The 15,692-nt window shown below is 47.3% G+C and overlaps 1 long non-coding RNA gene across 3 annotated transcripts in view; it reads right to left on the bottom strand.

Annotated features, from left to right (window-relative positions):
• LOC134943708 (uncharacterized) overlaps positions 1 to 14,575 on the bottom strand; it is a 175,873-nt gene extending 161,298 nt beyond the window's left edge. For all 3 annotated transcript variants that reach the window (XR_010181693.1, XR_010181694.1, XR_010181692.1), the window contains exons 1-2: positions 14,371 to 14,575; positions 11,721 to 11,898 (exon numbers count right to left, since the gene is read on the bottom strand). This is a non-coding gene — a long non-coding RNA (uncharacterized LOC134943708). The remainder of the gene's footprint in view (positions 1 to 11,720; positions 11,899 to 14,370) is intronic.
• Between the last annotated feature and the right edge of the window lie 1,117 nt (positions 14,576 to 15,692).

Below are 15,692 nucleotides of genomic sequence, written 5' to 3'. Positions count from 1 at the left end.
AGAAACTTGAGAAGCAAGGGTCTTTCTTCAATACCATATCCATTCCAGCAGACAAAATAAATGAATCTTCATCAAGAAATCTGAAAATGCTAAATTTACCTTTATATTTTTAGTTGTCACTGACCATTAGTAGTTTTGGGGATTACATCTTAGAGCAGTGGTTCTCAAACTCTGGGGTAGATGTAATAACCTGGAGAAGGCATAAGGAAGTGATAAATGCAAGGTGATAAATGCACCAGCCAATCAGCTCCAATATGTAAATTAACAGTTAGGAGCAGATTGGCTAGTGCGTTTATCACCTTGCATTTATCACTGGTTTATCACTTCCTTATGCCTTCTCCATGTTATTACATCTGCCCCTCTGTCCTCACACAGTTCACACTTTCCAGGGGTGTAGTATGAGTTGCCGGTGGCTGGGTCCCCGGCGGCCAGCATACCGGCGCCGGGATCCCGACCACTGGCTTGCCGACAGCGGGGCGAGCGTAAATGAGCCCCTTGCAGGCTCGCTGCGCTCGCCAAGCTATCTATTCTCCCTCCTAGGGGGTCGTGGACCCCCAAGAGGGAGAAATGGTGTCGGTATGCTGATTGTCGGGATTCCGGCGCCGGGATCCCAACAACCGGTATACTGAATACCACCCCTTTCCAGGTCACCCAGCAGGTGCACAGGTGTATTCGTTACTCACTGATACATTTTAAAATATGTGGAGCCCATTATTTCACTTGTGATTCTTTTAGGAGACCTGGAAAACGTGAACTGTTTGTGGTCCTGGGGACCGAGTTTGAGAACCTGTGTCTTGGGGTAAGAGTGGTCACTTACAACTAATTTGATAAAGTGAGTGATAGGAAACATTAGTAAAGAAAGTAACATTAACTAGAGCTACATAACTTATATGCTATTCAATTTTATGGGACAAAGAGTCAGAGATTGTGCATATGAGAAGGTGCTTGGAATTTTATCATTTTAATAGGGAGCTGAGCTTTACTTTTTCCATACCTCCCAACATGACCCATTCCAGGAGGGACAGAGTGCTGTGTTCCTGGACTTCCCTCTTAATTTGTGATTTCCGTCACCTGTGTTGAACTAGTTATTTGATGAGAAAGGTGTTTCAACACAGGTGATACCAATCATTAACTGGGAGAAAAGTCCAGTGACAGAGCATTTTGTCCCTCCCGGCAAGGGTCATGTTGGGAGGTATGCTTTATCTCATGGAAATGCTCAGAGACAGCCCTAGTAAAACAATATAGACAAATGCTAAGGGCATCTGAAATACCTAGTGGCATCTGGGCAGAACAGACATCTAAATTCTAATTAGCAATTTCAGGCTGTAGCTTTATTGCAGCGGTGGTGAGCGTGCAATAAAGTGTTTCTGCTAATTACAGTGCAGTGTACATGGAAACATGACGCCACACAGCACCGCTGAGACAGGCATAGCAGAGGAGCCGCGGGGTGGGGGGTCAGAAGACAGTGGCGGGTGGCCAGAAGACATTAAAGCAGGTCAGTGTGGTAGCTAGAAAGATACTTACAGATGTATCCTCATACAGCGTTGCTCATAGCGCACTATTTAGGGTCCTGTGTCACGAGTTGGAAATAACGTTATGGCGTGCGTTATGTCCCGCGCCATGTAATACACAGTTTAACCGCTGGGTGGCGAATGCTCCACGTTGAGACTACAGTGCTGAATACAATGCTGTGGCAGTAAGCAGTGATCTGTGAAAGGCTGGCAAATCACGTTCTTTCCTTTATAAAAAAAATCCCTTTCCACAAATTACAGTGCCACGCTGCCGCCCGTTCAGTCAATTAATTTTTTCGTTACGTTTCGTACAAAATACCGGATAGCAATAATATGACTCCCAGATGGTCTACAGCCACACTGCCGCCCGATCACGCTAGATATGGATATTGTCGTTATAGTATTAGCATAACAGCATTCATATTTCGGACTAGCTTCGGCAGAAATATTGAATGCAAAGTGCACTGGGTCCCTACTGTACCTCATGATGGTATCCGTATTCAATCCGTTTAATTTTTTTTTAAAGCCTGCCTGTATCGTGGTCGGCTGTGGCCTAACGAGTGGACGCCTGCATTGATTGAAGACCCGGGTTCGATACAGAGTTCAGCACCCATTTATTATTTTACTTTAATTTTTTTTATTCTTTTTTAATAAAATAAAGTTATTTGGTGTTTTAAGTTTCTACTTCTCGTTATATAAAAAAAGTCAGCTTCTACTAAATACAAGGCCAAGCTGCTGCCCTGTTCACGCTGTTCATCTAGTCGTTACGTTGTGCACAAAATGATGGATAATATTAGCATAAGCAGCAATCCTATTTCGGACTAGCTTTGTGTCTCTGTTGTTTCAAATGGGCAGAAATATTGAATGCAAAGTGCAACTGGGTACCTACAGTATCTCATGAATGCACAGTATGACTACCAGTTGGTCTTCAGCCACACTGCCGCCCAATCACGCTAGCTGTGGATATTGTCGTTACAGTGTGTACAAATTGCAGGATCAGATTAGCATAAACAGCATTTCTATTTCAGACATCCTTTCTGGTCTATTTGTTTCAAATGGGTAGAAAAATTGAATGCAAAGTGCAACTGGGTACCTAGAGTATCTCATGAATGCACAGTATGACTATCAGGTGGTCTCCAGGCACACTGCCGCCCGATCACGCTAGCTATTGTCGTTATGTTCTGTACAAATTGCCGGGGTGCATTAGCATAAACACTCCATGTTAACTTGCTATCAAATACTGTATGAGAAAGGATGACATTATTTTCCAAATTCTGATACAGGTGCATTTGCATTGTGTTCGACCAATAGCAGGGCAGACCCACCGGCAATGCACACAATGGCAATTGAGCTCACACAAATGAGTCTTCCTTTTTGATAATTGGTATTAACAGACTTGAGTGGCCACACACTTTATAGACACCTCATACTGTATAAAGCCACTTTGTAGACACAAGAAGCTATCCATTCTGTGATTCTGCATCTTACAGTGTAGACTTGCTACTGGACTCGTCTCTTCAGCCGTATCACCCATTAGAGATGAGCGCCTGAAATTTTTCGGGTTTTGTGTTTTGGTTTTGGGTTCGGTTCCGCGGCCGTGTTTTGGGTTCGAACGCGTTTTGGCAAAACCTCACCGAATTTTTTTTGTCGGATTCGGGTGTGTTTTGGATTCGGGTGTTTTTTTCAAAAAACACTAAAAAACAGCTTAAATCATAGAATTTGGGGGTCATTTTGATCCCAAAGTATTATTAACCTCAAAAACCATAATTTACACTCATTTTCAGTCTATTCTGAATACCTCACACCTCACAATATTATTTTTAGTCCTAAAATTTGCACCGAGGTCGCTGTGTGAGTAAGATAAGCGACCCTAGTGGCCGACACAAACACCGGGCCCATCTAGGAGTGGCACTGCAGTGTCACGCAGGATGTCCCTTCCAAAAAACCCTCCCCAAACAGCACATGACGCAAAGAAAAAAGAGGCGCAATGAGGTAGCTGTGTGAGTAAGATTAGCGACCCTAGTGGCCGACACAAACACCGGGCCCATCTAGGAGTGGCACTGCAGTGTCACGCAGGATGGCCCTTCCAAAAAACCCTCCCCAAACAGCACATGACGCAAAGAAAAAAAGAGGCGCAATGAGGTAGCTGTGTGAGTAAGATTAGCGACCCTAGTGGCCGACACAAACACCGGGCCCATCTAGGAGTGGCACTGCAGTGTCACGCAGGATGTCCCTTCCAAAAAACCCTCCCCAAACAGCACATGACGCAAAGAAAAAAAGAGGCGCAATGAGGTAGCTGTGTGAGTAAGATTAGCGACCCTAGTGGCCGACACAAACACCGGGCCCATCTAGGAGTGGCACTGCAGTGTCACGCAGGATGTCCCTTCCAAAAAACCCTCCCCAAACAGCACATGACGCAAAGAAAAAAAGAGGCGCAATGAGGTAGCTGACTGTGTGAGTAAGATTAGCGACCCTAGTGGCCGACACAAACACCGGGCCCATCTAGGAGTGGCACTGCAGTGTCACGCAGGATGTCCCTTCCAAAAAACCCTCCCCAATCAGCACATGATGCAAAGAAAAAGAAAAGAAAAAAGAGGTGCAAGATGGAATTGTCCTTGGGCCTTCCCACCCACCCTTATGTTGTATAAACAAAACAGGACATGCACACTTTAACCAACCCATCATTTCAGTGACAGGGTCTGCCACACGACTGTGACTGATATGACGGGTTGGTTTGGACCCCCCCCCAAAAAAGAAGCAATTAATCTCTCCTTGCACAAACTGGCTCTACAGAGGCAAGATGTCCACCTCATCTTCACCCTCCGATATATCACCGTGTACATCCCCCTCCTCACAGATTATCAATTCGTCCCCACTGGAATCCACCATCTCAGCTCCCTGTGTACTTTGTGGAGGCAATTGCTGCTGGTCAATGTCTCCGCGGAGGAATTGATTATAATTCATTTTAATGAACATCATCTTCTCCACATTTTCTGGATGTAACCTCGTACGCCGATTGCTGACAAGGTGAGCGGCGGCACTAAACACTCTTTCGGAGTACACACTTGTGGGAGGGCAACTTAGGTAGAATAAAGCCAGTTTGTGCAAGGGCCTCCAAATTGCCTCTTTTTCCTGCCAGTATAAGTACGGACTGTGTGACGTGCCTACTTGGATGCGGTCACTCATATAATCCTCCACCATTCTATCAATGTTGAGAGAATCATATGCAGCGACAGTAGACGACATGTCCGTAATCGTTGTCAGGTCCTTCAGTCCGGACCAGATGTCAGCATCAGCAGTCGCTCCAGACTGCCCTGCATCACCGCCAGCGGGTGGGCTCGGAATTCTGAGCCTTTTCCTCGCACCCCCAGTTGCGGGAGAATGTGAAGGAGGAGATGTTGACAGGTCGCGTTCCGCTTGACTTGACAATTTTGTCACCAGCAGGTCTTTCAACCCCAGCAGACCTGTGTCTGCCGGAAAGAGAGATCCAAGGTAGGCTTTAAATCTAGGATCGAGCACGGTGGCCAAAATGTAGTGCTCTGATTTCAACAGATTGACCACCCGTGAATCCTTGTTAAGCGAATTAAGGGCTGCATCCACAAGTCCCACATGCCTAGCGGAATCGCTCCCTTTTAGCTCCTTCTTCAATGCCTCCAGCTTCTTCTGCAAAAGCCTGATGAGGGGAATGACCTGACTCAGGCTGGCAGTGTCTGAACTGACTTCACGTGTGGCAAGTTCAAAGGGCATCAGAACCTTGCACAACGTTGAAATCATTCTCCACTGCACTTGAGACAGGTGCATTCCACCTACTATATCGTGCTCAATTGTATAGGCTTGAATGGCCTTTTGCTGCTCCTCCAACCTCTGAAGCATATAGAGGGTTGAATTCCACCTCGTTACCACTTCTTGCTTCAGATGATGGCAGGGCAGGTTCAGTAGTTTTTGGTGGTGCTCCAGTCTTCTGTACGTGGTGCCTGTACGCCGAAAGTGTCCCGCAATTTTTCTGGCCACCGACAGCATCTCTTGCACGCCCCTGTCGTTTTTTAAAAAATTCTGCACCACCAAATTCAAGGTATGTGCAAAACATGGGACGTGCTGGAATTTGCCCATATTTAATGCACACACAATATTGCTGGCGTTGTCCGATGCCACAAATCCACAGAAGAGTCCAATTGGGGTAAGCCATTCCGCGATGATCTTCCTCAGTTGCCGTAAGAGGTTTTCAGCTGTGTGCGTATTCTGGAAAGCGGTGATACAAAGCGTAGCCTGCCTAGGAAAGAGTTGGCGTTTGCGAGATGCTGCTACTGGTGCCGCCGCTGCTGTTCTTGCGGCGGGAGTCCATACATCTACCCAGTGGGCTGTCACAGTCATATAGTCCTGACCCTGCCCTGCTCCACTTGTCCACATGTCCGTGGTTAAGTGGACATTGGGTACAACTGCATTTTTTAGGACACTGGTGAGTCTTTTTCTGACGTCCGTGTACATTCTCGGTATCGCCTGCCTAGAGAAGTGGAACCTAGATGGTATTTGGTAACGGGGGCACACTGCCTCAATAAATTGTCTAGTTCCCTGTGAACTAACGGCGGATACCGGACGCACGTCTAACACCAACATAGTTGTCAAGGACTCAGTTATCCGCTTTGCAGTAGGATGACTGCTGTGATATTTCATCTTCCTCGCAAAGGACTGTTGAACAGTCAATTGCTTACTGGAAGTAGTACAAGTGGGCTTACGACTTCCCCTCTGGGATGACCATCGACTCCCAGCGGCAACAACAGCAGCGCCAGCAGCAGTAGGCGTTACACGCAAGGATGCATCGGAGGAATCCCAGGCAGGAGAGGACTCGTCAGAATTGCCAGTGACATGGCCTGCAGGACTATTGGCATTCCTGGGGAAGGAGGAAATTGACACTGAGGGAGTTGGTGGGGTGGTTTGCGTGAGCTTGGTTACAAGAGGAAGGGATTTACTGGTCAGTGGACTGCTTCCGCTGTCACCCAAAGTTTTTGAACTTGTCACTGACTTATTATGAATGCGCTGCAGGTGACGTATAAGGGAGGATGTTCCGAGGTGGTTAACGTCCTTACCCCTACTTATTACAGCTTGACAAAGGGAACACACGGCTTGACACCTGTTGTCCGCATTTCTGGTGAAATACCTCCACACCGAAGAGCTGATTTTTTTGGTATTTTCACCTGGCATGTCAACGGCCATATTCCTCCCACGGACAACAGGTGTCTCCCCGGGTGCCTGACTTAAACAAACCACCTCACCATCAGAATCCTCCTGGTCAATTTCCTCCCCAGCGCCAGCAACACCCATATCCTCCTCATCCTGGTGTACTTCAACACTGACATCTTCAATCTGACTATCAGGAACTGGACTGCGGGTGCTCCTTCCAGCACTTGCAGGGGGCGTGCAAATGGTGGAAGGCGCATGCTCTTCACGTCCAGTGTTGGGAAGGTCAGGCATCGCAACCGACACAATTGGACTCTCCTTGTGGATTTGGGATTTCAAAGAACGCACAGTTCTTTGCGGTGCTTTTGCCAGCTTGAGTCTTTTCAGTTTTCTAGCGAGAGGCTGAGTGCTTCCATCCTCATGTGAAGCTGAACCACTAGCCATGAACATAGGCCAGGGCCTCAGCCGTTCCTTGCCACTCCGTGTGGTAAATGGCATATTGGCAAGTTTACGCTTCTCCTCCGACAATTTTATTTTAGGTTTTGGAGTCCTTTTTTTACTGATATTTGGTGTTTTGGTTTTGACATGCTCTGTACTATGCCATTGGGCATCGGCCTTGGCAGACGACGTTGCTGGCATTTCATCGTCTCGGCCATGACTAGTGGCAGCAGCTTCAGCACGAGGTGGAAGTGGATCTTGATCTTTCCCTAATTTTGGAACCTCAACATTTTTGTTCTCCATATTTTAATAGGCACAACTAAAAGGCACCTCAGGTAAACAATGGAGATGGATGGATTGGATACTAGTATACAATTATGGACGGGCTGCCGAGTGCCGACACAGAGGTAGCCACAGCCGTGAACTACCGCACTGTACTGTGTCTGCTGCTAATATATAGACTGGTTGATAAAGAGATAGTATACTCGTAACTAGTATGTATGTATAAAGAAAGAAAAAAAAACCACGGTTAGGTGGTATATACAATTATGGACGGGCTGCCGAGTGCCGACACAGAGGTAGCCACAGCCGTGAACTACCGCACTGTACTGTGTCTGCTGCTAATATATAGACTGGTTGATAAAGAGATAGTATACTCGTAACTAGTATGTATGTATAAAGAAAGAAAAAAAAACCACGGTTAGGTGGTATATACAATTATGGACGGGCTGCCGAGTGCCGACACAGAGGTAGCCACAGCCGTGAACTACCGCACTGTACTGTGTCTGCTGCTAATATATAGACTGGTTGATAAAGAGATAGTATACTCGTAACTAGTATGTATGTATAAAGAAAGAAAAAAAAACCACGGTTAGGTGGTATATACAATTATGGACGGGCTGCCGAGTGCCGACACAGAGGTAGCCACAGCCGTGAACTACCGCACTGTACTGTGTCTGCTGCTAATATATAGACTGGTTGATAAAGAGATAGTATACTCGTAACTAGTATGTATGTATAAAGAAAGAAAAAAAAACCACGGTTAGGTGGTATATACAATTATGGACGGGCTGCCGAGTGCCGACACAGAGGTAGCCACAGCCGTGAACTACCGCACTGTACTGTGTCTGCTGCTAATATATAGACTGGTTGATAAAGAGATAGTATACTCGTAACTAGTATGTATGTATAAAGAAAGAAAAAAAAACCACGGTTAGGTGGTATATACAATTATGGACGGGCTGCCGAGTGCCGACACAGAGGTAGCCACAGCCGTGAACTACCGCACTGTACTGTGTCTGCTGCTAATATATAGACTGGTTGATAAAGAGATAGTATACTCGTAACTAGTATGTATGTATAAAGAAAGAAAAAAAAAACCACGGTTAGGTGGTATATACAATTATGGACGGGCTGCCGAGTGCCGACACAGAGGTAGCCACAGCCGTGAACTACCGCACTGTACTGTGTCTGCTGCTAATATATAGACTGGTTGATAAAGAGATAGTATACTCGTAACTAGTATGTATGTATAAAGAAAGAAAAAAAAACCACGGTTAGGTGGTATATACAATTATGGACGGGCTGCCGAGTGCCGACACAGAGGTAGCCACAGCCGTGAACTACCGCACTGTACTGTGTCTGCTGCTAATATATAGACTGGTTGATAAAGAGATAGTATACTCGTAACTAGTATGTATGTATAAAGAAAGAAAAAAAAACCACGGTTAGGTGGTATATACAATTATGGACGGGCTGCCGAGTGCCGACACAGAGGTAGCCACAGCCGTGAACTACCGCACTGTACTGTGTCTGCTGCTAATATATAGACTGGTTGATAAAGAGATAGTATACTCGTAACTAGTATGTATGTATAAAGAAAGAAAAAAAAACCACGGTTAGGTGGTATATACAATTATGGACGGGCTGCCGAGTGCCGACACAGAGGTAGCCACAGCCGTGAACTACCGCACTGTACTGTGTCTGCTGCTAATATAGACTGGTTGATAAAGAGATAGTATACTCGTAACTAGTATGTATGTATAAAGAAAGAAAAAAAAACCACGGTTAGGTGGTATATACAATTATGGACGGGCTGCCGAGTGCCGACACAGAGGTAGCCACAGCCGTGAACTACCGCACTGTACTGTGTCTGCTGCTAATATAGACTGGTTGATAAAGAGATAGTATACTACTAATATTATATATACTGGTGGTCAGGTCACTGGTCACTAGTCACACTGGCAGTGGCACTCCTGCAGCAAAAGTGTGCACTGTTTTAATATAATATTATGTACTCCTGGCTCCTGCTATAACCTATAACTGGCACTGCAGTAGTGCTCCCCAGTCTCCCCCACAATTATAAGCTGTGTGAGCTGAGCAGTCAGACAGATATATAATATATATAGATGATGCAGCACACTGGCCTGAGCCTGAGCAGTGCACACAGATATGGTATGTGACTGACTGAGTCACTGTGTGTATCGCTTTTTTCAGGCAGAGAACGGATATATTAAATAAACTGCACTGTGTGTCTGGTGGTCACTCACTATATAATATATTATGTACTCCTGGCTCCTGCTATAACCTATAACTGGCACTGCAGTAGTGCTCCCCAGTCTCCCCCACAATTATAAGCTGTGTGAGCTGAGCAGTCAGACAGATAATCAGATATATATAATATTATATATAGATAATAGATGATGCAGCACACTGGCCTGAGCCTGAGCAGTGCACACAGATATGGTATGTGACTGAGTCACTGTGTGCTGTGTATCGCTTTTTTCAGGCAGAGAACGGATTATAAATAAAACTGGTGGTCACTATCAGCAAAACTCTGCACTGTACTGAGTACTCCTAATGCTCCCCAAAATTAGTAAATCAAGTGTCTCTCTAATCTATTCTAAACGGAGAGGACGCCAGCCACGTCCTCTCCCTATCAATCTCAATGCACGTGTGAAAATGGCGGCGACGCGCGGCTCCTTATATAGAATCCGAGTCTCGCGATAGAATCCGAGCCTCGCGAGAATCCGACAGCGTCATGATGACGTTCGGGCGCGCTCGGGTTAACCGAGCAAGGCGGGAAGATCCGAGTCGCTCGGACCCGTGAAAAAAAACATGAAGTTCGTGCGGGTTCGGATTCAGAGAAACCGAACCCGCTCATCTCTATCACCCATACAAGCCCTTGAGATACATTCTGCCGCTTCTGCTGACTTCAAAGTCAAGTTGTTGCTGTATTCTACTTTTTCTACTGCAAACTTTTTCTACTGAAGGATCATCTAGCTGGTACAGTAAGCACAGTAAGTACAGGTCATTTGTACATTATGCAGTATGCCACTGATTTCTGCATTTACAGTATACACTAATGCTACGTCCAGTTACATGGCAGTTACTGTAGGATCTGATTGGCTGGTACTTTGGGGAACATCTACTAAGCAGTGATAAAAGTGGAGAAGAAAGCCAGTAGAGAAGGTGCCTATGGCAACCAATCAGCTGCTCTGTATACTTTTATAGTATGCAACTTATTAATGTTACGTTAATGCTGATTGGTTGCCATGGGCAACTTCTCCACTGGCTCACTTCTCCACTTTTATCGCTGCTTAGTACATGTTACCCTTTATCTTCTACCACTTTATCTCCATCCAAGGCTTAGTAAATAGACCCCTAAGCCCCCTGCTTCTACATCACTGTATCATACTGTACCTCCCAACATGACCCTCTCCACTGGAGGGACAAAATGCTTTATTCCTGGAATAATTAAATTACCTGTGGGGAACTACAGTGTACTGTAGTTATTTGAATATGACGGTGTTTCACCAAAGGTGATGGCTAGCATTAATTAACAGTGTGCCCTGTTGCTTTGCCACCAGTAGATTTGCCCCAGTAGTTATGCCCTCTGTTGCTTTGCCCCCATTAGTTGTGCCCCCTGTTGCTTTTCCCCCAGTAGATTTGCCCCCTGTTGCTGTGCCCGGGTGTAGTATGGTATGCCGGCGGTCGGGCTCCCGGCGACCAGCATACTGGTGCCGGGAGCCCGACCGCCGGCATACCAACAGTGTGGCGATCGCAAATGAGCCTCTCGCGGGCACGGTGGTAAGCTACGCGTGCCATGCTATTTTATTCTCCCTCAAGGGGGTGTGTGGACCCCCACGAGGGAGAATAAGTGTCGGTATGCCAGCTGTCAGGATTCCGGCGCCGGTATACTGTGCGCCGCTATCCCAAGAGCCGGCATACTGAAGACCACCCGCTGTGCCCCAGTAGTTGTCCCCCCTGTTGCTATGCCCCCTGCCAGTGCCGTAACTACACATTTTAGCGCTGTGTGCAAGAAATAGCATCGGCGCCCCCCCCCCCCCAATATTTAAAACAGGGCCAGCGCGCATCGTAGGCACGCGCCAAAACTATAGGGGCATGGCTTCTAGGGGAAGAGGTGTGACCACAAAATAATACCAATTTATATTACGCTGCACAGTAGTCTCCAGTACTCAAATTACACCGCACAGTAGCGCCACTTACACACTTTACACCAGATAGAGTCCCATTTTACACATTACTCCAGGTAGAGAAATATAAAATAACATTCTTGTTTTATACATCACTCACCACCCCAAGCTCTGTGACTGACGGCAGGTGGGGAAAAGGTCACCGGAGGTCTGACTCCGGACTCACTGGGCTGCTGCACTGTGAGCTGGAATGCCTCCTCCTCAACCCCCATGTCATCATGTCTCTCCCTAGAGACACTGCAGGGGGGCGGAGCATCAGATCCAGGAGAAAGGTGGCGCTGTTATACAGAGGGAGCAAGAAGGAATAAGAGAGTGTTATACAGACGGAGAGAGGCGGAAGAAGAGGTGGTATACAGAGAAGGAGACGAGAAAGGAGAGAGTGTTATACCAAGGGAGCATGGAGGAAGGAAAGAGTGTTATATGGAGGGAGCGCGGAGGAAGGAGAGAGTGTTATACAGAGAGAGTTATACAGAGGGAGAGAAGAGGAAGAAGAGGGTGTTATAAAGAGGGAGAGAAGATGAAGGAGAGAGAGTGTTATACAGAGGGAGAGACGAGGAAGAGTGTTATACGGAGGGAGCGCGGAGGAAGGAGAGAGTGTTATACAGAGGGAGAGAAGAGGAAGAAGAGGGTGTTATAAAGAGGGAGAGAAGATGAAGGAGAGAGTGTTATACAGAGGGAGAGACGAGGAAGAGTGTTATACGGAGGGAGCGCGGAGGAAGGAGAGAGTGTTATACAGAGGGAGAGAAGAGGAAGAAGAGGGTGTTATAAAGAGGGAGAGAAGATGAAGGAGAGAGAGTGTTATACAGAGGGAGAGACGAGGAAGAGTGTTATACGGAGGGAGCGCGGAGGAAGGAGAGAGTGTTATACGGAGGGAGCGCGGAGAGGGTGTTATACAGAGGGAGAGAGGAGGAAGGAGAGAGAGGCGGAAGAAGAGGTGTTATACAGAGAAGGAGACGAGAAAGGAGAGAGTGTTATACGAAGAGAGCATGGAGGAAGGAGAGAGTGTTATACAGAGAGAGAGGGTAGGAAGAAGAGAGTTATACAGAGGGAGAGAAGAGGAAGAAGAGGGTGTTATAAAGAGGGAGAGAAGATGAAGGAGAGAGTGTTATACAGAGGCAGAGACGAGGAAGAGGGTGTTATACGGAGGGAGCACGGAGGAAGGAGAGAGTGTTATACGGAGGGAGCGCGGAGAGGGTGTTATACAGAGGGAGAGAAGAGGAAGGAAATAGTGTTATACAGAGGGAGAGAGAAGGAAGGAGAGGGTGTTATACAGATGGAACGAGGAGGAAGGAGAGGGTGTTATACAGGGGGAGAGATAAGATAGGAGAAGTGTTATACAGGGTAAGAGATAAGGTAGGGGAGAGTTATACAGGGGGAGAGATAAGGTGGGGGAGAGTGTTATATGGCGGGAGAGATTTTATGGGGAAAGTGTTATACAGGCGGAGATATACGATAGGGGAGATTATACAGGGGGGAGATAAGATAGCGGAGCGTGTTATACAAGAAGGTGAGAGATAAGGTAGGGGATAGTGTTATATAGGGTGAGAGATAAGGTAGGGGAGCGTGTTATACAGGGGGAGAAAGAAGGTAGGGGTGAGTTACACAGGTGGAGTGATAAGGTAGGGGTGAGAATTACACAGGGGGAGAGATAAGGTAGGGGGAGAGTTACACATGGGGAGAGATAAGGTAGGGGACGTGTTACACAGGGGGAGAGATAAGGTAGGGGGAGAGTTACACAGGGGGAGAGATAAGGTAGGGGGAGAGTTACACAGGGGGAGAGATAAGGTAGGGGAGAGTTACACAGGGGGAGAGATAAGGTAGGGGAAGTGTTACACAGGGGGAGAGATAAGGTAGGTGAATAGTTACACAGGGGGAGAGATAAGGTAGGGGGAGAGTTACACAGGGGGAGAGATAAGGTAGGGGAGAGTTACACAGGGGAGAGATAAGGTAAGGGAGAGTTACACAGGGGGAGAGATAAGGTAGGGGGAGAGTTACACAGGGGGAGAGATAAGGTAGGGGGAGAGTTACACAGGGGGAGAGATAAGGTAGGGGGAGAGTTACACAGGGGGAGAGATAAGGTAGGGGGAGAGTTACACAGGGGAGAGATAAGGTAGGGGAGAGTTACACAGGGGGAGAGATAAGGTAGGGGAGAGTTACACAGGGGGAGAGATAAGGTAGGGGAAGTGTTACACAGGTGGAGAGATAAGGTAGGGGGAGAGTTACACAGGGGGAGAGATAAGGTAGGGGGAGAGTTACACAGGGGGAGAGATAAGGTAGGGGAGAGTTACACAGGGGGAGAGATAAGGTAGGGGAGAGTTACACAGGGGGAGAGATAAGGTAAGGGTGAAAATTACACAGGGGGGGGTGTTACACAGGGGGAGAGATAAGGTGGGGGGAGGGTTACACATGGGGAGAGATAAGGTAGGGGGGAGAGTTACACATGGGGAAAGATACGGTAGGGGAAGTGTTATACAGGGGGAGAGATAAGATAGGGGCGAGAGTTACACAGGGAGAGAGATAAGGTAGGGGGAGAGTTACACAGGGGGAGAGATAAGGTAGGGGGGAGAGTTACACAGGGGGAGAGTTACATCAGGGGAGAGATAAGGTAGGGGGAGAGTTACACAGGGGGAGAGATAAGGTAGAGTGGAGAGTGTTACACAGGGGGAGAGATAAGAAAGATAAGAGAGAGGAGAGAGTGTTATACAGAGGTAGAGATGAAGGAGAGAGCTGGAAGAGAGAGACAGACTTACACACTTCCTGTCACCTCTGCTCCTCCGGAGTGTGGTCCTTCTGTCTGTAACGTCTGTCTAAGCTTGGCTCCGCCCCCTGACAGCCAGAGAGCTCAGCTCCCAGCAGTGAGAGCTGTCTCTCTGTCTCCTCTCCTGCAGTGCTGCGCTGTGGGGCCGGCAACAGTAAGAGCGCGGGGGCAGCATCACATGCCGAACCCACGCTGACTGAGTGATGAAACAGGAAATAAACTACAGCTTCCTGCAGCAAAGGCTGCTGGGAGCTGTAGTTTATTTCCTGTTTCTTCACTCGTGCGGAGCTGCGGTGCGGTGGGCGCCTCCTGGGTCCTGGTAGATTAATTCTTATTGAGCGTCCGTGCGGGTGGTGATGCTGGATGGTGCGCCTACAGTGCATATGCGCTGTGGGCAAGGCACCATCGGCACACACCTAGTTACGGCCCTGCCCCCTGCTATGCATGGCAGCCCTCCCCCCAGTCAAACATACTGTATTTCTAAACAATAGATGATGTCTCCTTTCACTCCAAAAGAGTTAATCCAATTAGCCCAGAATACACATCCATATGCAGATACTGAATTTCTAAACAATAGATGACTTCTCCTTTCACTCCATTTCTACAATGTGATACAAACAAGCTGATCAGGCCGGCTCTGATGTTAAGGGGGGTACTCACAGCGCGATATTCTAAGCAATCTGACTAGATTGCTTAGAATATCGGGATGATCGCTCCGTGTGTAGCCCCCTCGGCGATAGCGATGCGCGGCCCCGCACATCGCTATCGCCGCTGCTAGATTGGCCTGCATGCAGGCCAATCTAGCGGGTTGCTCACTTCACCCGCTGGGTGAAGTGAGCGGCCCCCCCGTCTCCCCCCGCACGCTCAGCACAGATCGCGCTGTGTTGAGCGGCAGGAGAGATGTGTGCTGAGCGCTTCGCTCAGCACACATCTCTCCTATATCGGCCCGTGGGTACTGGGCTTTACACACTCGCCCAGAAAATGTTTGGGAAGGCCTGTATTTTTCCTCAGAAAACGGCCAGTTACTACCCACAAATGTCCCCTTCTTTAAATACTGTATTTTGTTTGAATTCACATCATTGTTTGGATGTCATTAGTCCTAGAACACAATGAAATGCATTGGTGTATTAAATATTGTATTATCACCCAAGATTGCATGGCAGAATGCAGTCACATTGGGTGAATGTGTCACCTGGAACAGGCAGGATCATTGAAGGGTTAACTCTTCTGTGCTTTGTAAATATTACTTTTTATATGATCAATTTCCTTATAATGGTTACAGTGTAAAAGTGAATATTTCTATTTCCCTAGTGA

The sequence above is a fragment of the Pseudophryne corroboree genome, chromosome 7 (assembly GCF_028390025.1).
Source record: "Pseudophryne corroboree isolate aPseCor3 chromosome 7, aPseCor3.hap2, whole genome shotgun sequence".
Lineage (NCBI taxonomy): Eukaryota > Metazoa > Chordata > Amphibia > Anura > Myobatrachidae > Pseudophryne > Pseudophryne corroboree.
The sequence above is the reverse complement of the archived record's forward strand: the minus strand, read 5'-3'. Positions and strand labels throughout refer to the sequence as shown.